The sequence below is a fragment of the Odontesthes bonariensis genome, chromosome 3 (assembly GCF_027942865.1).
Source record: "Odontesthes bonariensis isolate fOdoBon6 chromosome 3, fOdoBon6.hap1, whole genome shotgun sequence".
NCBI lineage: Eukaryota > Metazoa > Chordata > Actinopteri > Atheriniformes > Atherinopsidae > Odontesthes > Odontesthes bonariensis.
In genome coordinates, this window is record NC_134508.1 from 19,720,652 (window position 1) to 19,728,727 (window position 8,076).

Below are 8,076 nucleotides of genomic sequence, written 5' to 3' on the forward strand. Positions count from 1 at the left end.
ATATAAAAATGTACAAACTGAAGGAAGAAGAAATATGGGTTGACGCCTTAAAAATTGAGCCCGGCAGCCCAACAAGAGATCATTCTTGAAAGCCATGACATTTTTCCTGAAAAATGATCTGCGGTATCCGCAACCTGCAAGTTAACCTGCATATCACTCTTGAAGTAGTTGCTACTTTTTTTTTAATCTACAGGTCTGTTGCCCTGTGATGTTTGGACTGTCATGAATGGATAAGGTGATTAAAACAGTGATTAAGAGACATCTAATCCACAGATGTCCAGCAAGCGTGCTGCTAGGTTAAAGGGTCACTTCTGACCGGATATATGACATCTAGATTTTGAGCAGTTAGTTACTTCTCTAGCATCAGAATGCATTATGGAGCATTGCAAGTAGAACACGTACAGTGACAAACATACAAAGTGGTGTTTTTTTTTTTTTATTTTACAAAGGAGAGTTTTTGTATGTCCAGGACATTGCTGTTGCGTTTGACTGAGCTGCTTTGCCATCATATTACAGGGCAGCTGGCAGGATCCACAAGGGCACGATGCTTTAATGCTCAGCGGTCTGCAGGTCTGATGCTTGGAATTGTAGCAACAATGCGTCACAAGATCAGGCACACGATTAGTAAGCCGATTTGCTTGGTTGGTGCCTCTGCTGTCAATTGAAAAAGTTGAACTGCTCTCAACATTCCGCTTGCTATGTTACCTGTGATACATGTGAATCCGTCCTCATGACGTCACCTGTTAGTCCAGTCAAAAAAAGTGGTATGCAAACAATTGTGCGGTTTCACGAGATTTTTTTTTTAGAGGGGAACAGAGGAGGGAAATACCCCTTTTTATAGATACCCCGACTTCAGGTGTCCTTAGCCTATGACTTTGTGTTTTGAAGAAATTTTCTAAGTCAATTCCATGTGTCAGGAGGCTATAATAGTCAGAAAAAATATCACTTATTTTACTGGAGGTTGGTCTTGTTAGTATGACTTTCTCTACTTTTCCCCCTTTTAACACAGATCTCTATGTAGCTGTAACGATGTTTTAGATGTTTCCGCAGTTTCCTTTTTGTCAAGTTAAAAAGTTGAAAATAAGTTGATTTTGCTAAGTTATTTTCCTATAACATGGAGTTTTGCTTTTGGCTTTTGACATTACAGCTGCGAGAAAACTCATGCACAAAGTATGCGACAGCAACAAGATGAAGATATAACAAAGTAAGTTAATCCACTTTCCGATCACAAGTTATGCTGGATAAACGTGCAACATGGAGCAGGATAAATCTGGCATCTCAGAAAACTAATGGACACGTGGACTTCCCAAGTTAAACACAGACAGTTATCTTGAAGAATAAAAGATAAATGCTGACCTCTGAAATATTCTTGAACACATCAACAACTTTTTAGACAAGGTCACTGATGCCTTGACAGGTTCTGGTCTTACACAACACTGCAAACAAATCTCAACTCTCAAATATTTTTTCATCAGTGGCTATGGGAGAAATAGGGGGATAAGTATGATTATGAATTTTTAAAAGAATGGCTTCTTTGTGCTGTTGTGCATTGGTGCAGCCCCGCTGAACATTGCGCTATAGGGTGCGGTGAGGTTAGCCTCAGAGGGATTTCCCCTTACCGTATTGGCCATGTGCCCAATAGGGAGGCTGCTCTACCCCCAGACAAGTGAGTTAAAGTTCACGTCTGAAGTCTGCGTGTCTGAGTAGCAAGAGAAGAGTGCCTTTGTACACATATGGATGTGCACATGTGTACTCAGGTGCACATGAATGACGGGGTGTCAAACAGGATTCCTCACTCAGCAGCCTTGTTAGGATGGTGCTTTTATGGAGAAGGGGCTTCCTCTGGGAACCCCTACACTTGATGCAGTGTTTGAATAGATATGCTTGATACATCATCACCAATATACAGTAAAAAACATTGAATCAGTGGTTTTCATTGTCTTTTCTGATCAGAGAACACAGTCTCATGGCAGTTTGTGAAACATAATCAGGGCACTCTTCCACATAATGCATAGAGGAATGTTTCAAGTTTGAGAGAGCAACAAAGGTGGAATGAAACACCTCAAATAGGGTTTTAGTCTTTTTTTTTCTGGCCCTGTACTAATTGGTCAGTCACTCCTTTCTTATTCCCAGGAAATCAAAGCTCTTGGCATCTCTGAGATGTGTATTCAATGCAGGTATTCAATGCCCAATGTCACTGCTGCCGCAAATTCAGATGCTGACAGAATTGGAATAAGAATTGTGGCAATTCCACCAATGATCTTCAGCGCAGAAGGGGGCCGTAGTCTACTTAATTTTTTCAGCAGGGCAAACTGGAGAGCAAGTCTTTGCCATTATCACACTATTGCCCTTTGCTCATCATAGAAGAGTGTGTAGTTTGTGTTATTTATAGTACAGAAAAGACAGAAAGAGGCTGAGATGAAAAATGATGATTCTATAACCTTCACTAGAGGCTACATCTCCGCAAAGCTACTCCCAGTCAGCTCATACATTTCATGGTCCCTCTTGCTGTGCTTAAAATGCTCTAATTAAGTGAGGATAATGACATTGGACACTTTCATAAAACTTTTGAGGAGTGTAGCAGTTGCACGCAGATCGTCTGCAGGTCAGACTGGGCTATCTGCCTGAACCCACTATTAACTGGAAAAGCTCTAAGTGCTTATGTGTCCACATTGGGTCAGTCACTTATGATTGATTTAGGTCTGCTATTCTTCAGAAATGTGTTATTAACAGTAAAAGATTTTGGTCTCTCTATGTGAACCCAGAGGAGATGCCTAAAGTGTTGTACCGTAGGCAGAAGAAGATAAAAGTGAAATGGGTTTAATTGAAAGGACTAATCTTGAAGAATCATCTCTGATTATTACACTTGAAAAATGCTGACACAAAAATTTTAAGTTGGAATTAAACGCCGTGACCCAGAGAAAACTGATGAAGGTGTTTCGTTGGTTGATGCAAACTCATTATCAAAAAGAAAGGTGTCCAGAATGTTGCCTTAGCCCAACAGAGCTCAGTACCAGCTTTGAGTAACTGTCATGTTGTGTTTAGGGAGGACCCAGTTGCAGACACAGACGGGAGGCAAAACGTGACGTTAAAGGGTTTATTTTCCAAGATAAACAAAAGGCGCAGCAAAGCTGGAGTAAAGAAAAACTAAACTGAACATGAAACTAAGAAAATAACAAAACAGACTTAAATACTTGCGGTGGGGACTTACCGGGAAAAACCAGGGACCAGGGAAAGTGTGACCATAGAGGCGAGGAACGCAGACTAGGATTTCAGATCGGGGACCAAGACCAAGACCAAGACCAACTGAGGAGAGGGAGAGAGATGGCACAGGGGGCGAGAGAGAGCACACTAACAAAGAATACACAAGGAGAAATAAAACATAACTGAATACTTATGAACAGAACTAAGGTGAATCAAAGACTGAGTCTAAATACAGAAAACACTAAGAGTAACGAATAAAAACAACACCAACAACCAAGTCAAAAAACCTTACCAAAAACCCAGATCCTGACAGTAACTGTGGTTACGTCTCCGATAATGTAGAAATCCCATCTTATGTCCCAAAATCTTCACGTAAAAAAAACAAACAAACAAAAACGAGAGGCAATGTGAAGATGTTCATTGAAACAAACAATGGAAAATGTACCCCTTTAATGTTGGGGCAGCATATAACTTAACATTTCCAGATGTCTTGGGTGATGATATAATATTGCCGTGACTCGGATCTAGGCAAGAAACAGGTGAGGCTGTTCAGGCTTTGAGTACGTTACCATTTTACATTTATGAGATTGAAGTTGAGCCACATAGATAGTGCAATTCAGGTAGGCAGAGAAACTTTAGCATACTGTTATGTCTTTCTCAGTGCTATAACAACCGGATGTACCGCTAGGTTTCAGGATTCCTGATGATACTGTTTAGTTGCAGCACCAGGACCAAAGACTGGTGCTCTCAGAAAGTCCATGAAACACAAAAAAGCTTCTGTTTACATGTTAACACTTTTTACACACAATATGCATCAGTGAAACAGTTGGTTGTTCCATTTGTAGCTCGATAGCTTATTCTTCTCACCTAAGGAATAATACAATTTTGGCTTGTATTTAATGTTGTTTCCACTGGCCTAGTGTGTAGAAATGTTGTGCATTTTTGCAGGACCTGCCCTCGGTGTCAGAGAACTTCAGCCCAGAGTCCCCACAACAGATCTCCTCCAGCTTCTAACAGTTATCAACTCACCTTTGGGACACATTGTTATTGTGAGGCTGATAGAAAGACATGAATCAGATAACAAATTCATGCTGGGTTTTATGAAATAGAGAAAGTATGCAGACTTGTTCCTTTTAAAACCGATAAAGGCTAGGACTTTAGGGACCTTTGCCTTGCTCAACTTTTTAAGGGGTGGGTTTTCCTCATGAAATACTGACTGATCAAGGTAGAAACTTTATGTTTAAACTGCTCAGAATGTGTACCAGCTGCTGTGGATCGGAGGACTAACATCTTATCATCTTCAAGCAAATGGACAAACATAGATTCAATCAAACTTTGAAGCTAATGCGACGCAGGTTTGTTGATGACACTGGCTCAGACAGGGACCAGTGGCTTCCCTATCTTCTTTTTGCATATGTTTATGCATTCGGCAGACACTTTTATCCAAAGCGACTTATCCCAGGTAGGCAAGGGGTCTTGCCTAAGGACCCCTACTAGAGGTAGTCCCTTTCATGCGGGTGGATCAGGATTCAAGCCCTGGTTACCCCACATGACAGGCGGCCATCTTACCACTACACTATCCAGTGCACATGAGGTGAGGGGACTCCTAATTATATCTTAAAAATATGAGGGTGACAAAGAGCCTTTCATTATTTATTATGTCTTCAAGATGAGGAAGGACTTGGACAGGATTAGCCCTCATCAAAAACAGCAAATCCAGTATGACAGAGCTACTTAGGTGATGGTGTTTTATCCTAACCAGAATTTGCTTTTATCTAAGTACCAGGGGCTCCATTAAGTGAGAACTTAGGTCTTAACATTTACAGAAAGTTTTTTCCATGGCAGAGGTGTATTACCAGGATTCTCCACATCAGCTGTAGGAATAGTTCCTAAAACTGTAAAAAAAAAAAAAAAGGAAACTGTGCTGCTTTTCAGGAGTACAGCAGACAAAGATGTGGAGGAACAGTACTTGCCTCTTTCATCAACCTCTTCTCTCAGTCTGTTCCACCTATCTCAACAAGAACAGTTGCAGGTGAGAGCCCTCTATTTTCCGAATGGTTTTCATGAAAACTGTACTGATATGATATCACATTAAGGAGGATGCTGTAAAGAATATGTGCCATAGGATTCCAGAGCATCTTGTTGGTGCCCTTATTACAGAAACTGAGCCGATGCTTTCCCTTAGCATGATTGAAATTCCTAGAGTGATTGGTGTAATCTCAAAATAATGTTCCTCGACATAAAATTGTGCCTTTGAATATTGCATAATCTACAGCAGGATAGATGAACAATTTACAGTAAATGATACAGTAATGATTCAGAGAATCATTATGGAATTCCTATGATCCTCTGCACCTCAGATGGCACTCCTTTAAAATCCGACATGATTCTGTAGTGGAAATCACTGCACGGGCTCAGGGATACGTCCACAAATCTCACTCTCTGGTCTCTGAACACGGCTCACTGTGCCATCTACAAAGGCAGGTTAAAGCAAATGTTTTTCATGAAACTGAAAAATGCCTCACTTTTAACTTTTGATATTTTTTCAAGGTTCCATTGTAAATAAGATATTGGGCTGCACGATTGTGTGGTGGTTAGCACTGTCGCTTCACGGCTGGGGCCTTCCTATGTGGAGTTTGCATGCTTTCCCTTCTTATGTGTGGTTTCCCTACAGGTACTTTGGCTTCCTACCACAGTCCAAAACATGCATGTTAGGTTAATTTTCTATTCCATAAATACTTTAGGAGCGACTGCAAGCATATGTGGTTATTTATCTTGTTTGTCTCTGTCGTGGACTGGTGGTATGCAGGTCAATCCATCCCACCGTGGCTGCCGGGATAGCCCCCCTCTCTCCATGACCCTGAAATGGATAAAGTGGCTATGGAAAGATGAATTTTACACTGCACCCCAACCTTTATGGAACTGGGATTGAATATCCCGATCACATGAAACTGAACTGAAGATTCTTGCCATAGCATTTGGAGCCTCGTACGATCAGGCACCTGTTCACATCAAAGAGCCACTGGACCCGTTTGATAGAGGGAGGAATCTGACATCCCCTTATCAGTGTTAGTTGGTTGCTTCTCGCTGAAGACTCAAAACAAAATATGTCATAATATCTGTTGACACTTTGAAAATGCAGCTTATGAGCCATTTGTTTGACTTGCTTTTGTTCAATTAGTCTTATCTTGCCTCATGCTTTTATCTGGTTATCTGCATTTAACGTATTTCACAGCTCTGCGGCATCTGCTGTTAAAAGATGCAACATCAGTAAACTGATGTTGACGTTTCTGGGCTTTGCTGCTCAGACACACACCAAATGCTATCAGTGAGCTGAAGAGCTGCGCTGTGCTGTGCAAGGAATAGCTTTTGCCAAATGCCCAACAGCTGCCTAAGAACACACAGGATATGAGGATGTGGTAATGAAAAATAATTTAAAAAAAAAGAGCAATGAAATGACTTAATAATGACTTTTTTTGGCACGCATGTGGAAATTTGAACAGACTGAGCAGATAAAAGAAAAAAAACACAGGCTTTCATGTCTTGAATATAAAATAGGTGTTTAAGGTGTGGTAAAGGGCATCTGGTGAATTAAGAGCACATGTGGACACCAGATGTTCCTTACATATGAGAGAGGGGTTTTCATTCAGGCGCTATATGATGTATGTCCACCACAGTGACTGCTTACATGTGAGGGATAATGATCGGCCTTTTATTGGTGGGCTGTATGCAACACACACACCTACTGTGCATAGGAGTGACCACAAAAGTCCATGAATACCCCTTGTCGGAAACGTGGAACTCTGGACAGAAAACCATCCAACATGGGCCTGATTGTGACTCAGCTGTTTGTAGGAGTTTGATTATATCATAACATCCCATCACATCTGATGGATAAAGCTTTACATCGTCAAGTGATTCTCGTCTTCCACATTCTCTCCAATATTTTACAAAAGTTTTACAATTACACACCTTGTTTACTTTGTGTAGATGTGGTATGGCTATAAAACCTCCTGTAGCTATACTGCTCACTCACTTTGGATTTGCTTATTTTCTTTCTCTTCACTGAGAGGTCATAGCTGATTCAAGGCATATGACATGTTTTTTTGTTTTTTTTTACAAACTGCTTCTACATTTTGGTGTTTTTACGTCCTTTTTGTTGTCCCCCTATTGTCCCCCTATATCGAACCATTTAGTTTTTTCTTTTAACAAACTTTTATACGTATTACATTTCAAATAGCATTTTCTAACAAGGTAACTTCTATTCTCATAGCTCCACATAGCTCCACAAAGAGCAAATGGAGTGTGCTCTTTGTGTGCCCAAACCTGACGACTAATCCTCCTGGGGAGCACAAAGATGCTGAAAATGATGTTGGCAGTGATGTGACACTGGCTCTAAACTGAATGTTTTAAGGATTGTCACAATCCGTAAGTGGCAACTCTCGAAGCCACTGAGAAACACAGCGACCTACGTGTCAAACCGATAAACAAATAGGACAAATTCACCACCCTGGCATTGCTGCAAGTGTGAAAAAAAAAAAAATCAGTAAATGAACTGATGAAATAAAACAAAAATCTCACAGAGAAGAATGCATTTATTGCCGTTTCACCTACAAGCTCAGCAGCATTTATAGTCATCGAACAAAAGTCATATAGAGACTCTCAAAAAGATGACTGATGACGATTTTGGCACATAAGTTTTGGTCTTGTGCACGCTTACTTAAATACTGAAGCAATCATGATGTCATGAGCAGCAGGTGTAAACAGTTACTGAGAAGGCTGCAGCTGCTGCCCACATTAAAAATAATTGCTGGTGTCCATCAGCAGCAGAGTTTACTTTGAAAAGTTCTAACAGAGCGCGTTTCCTACGTT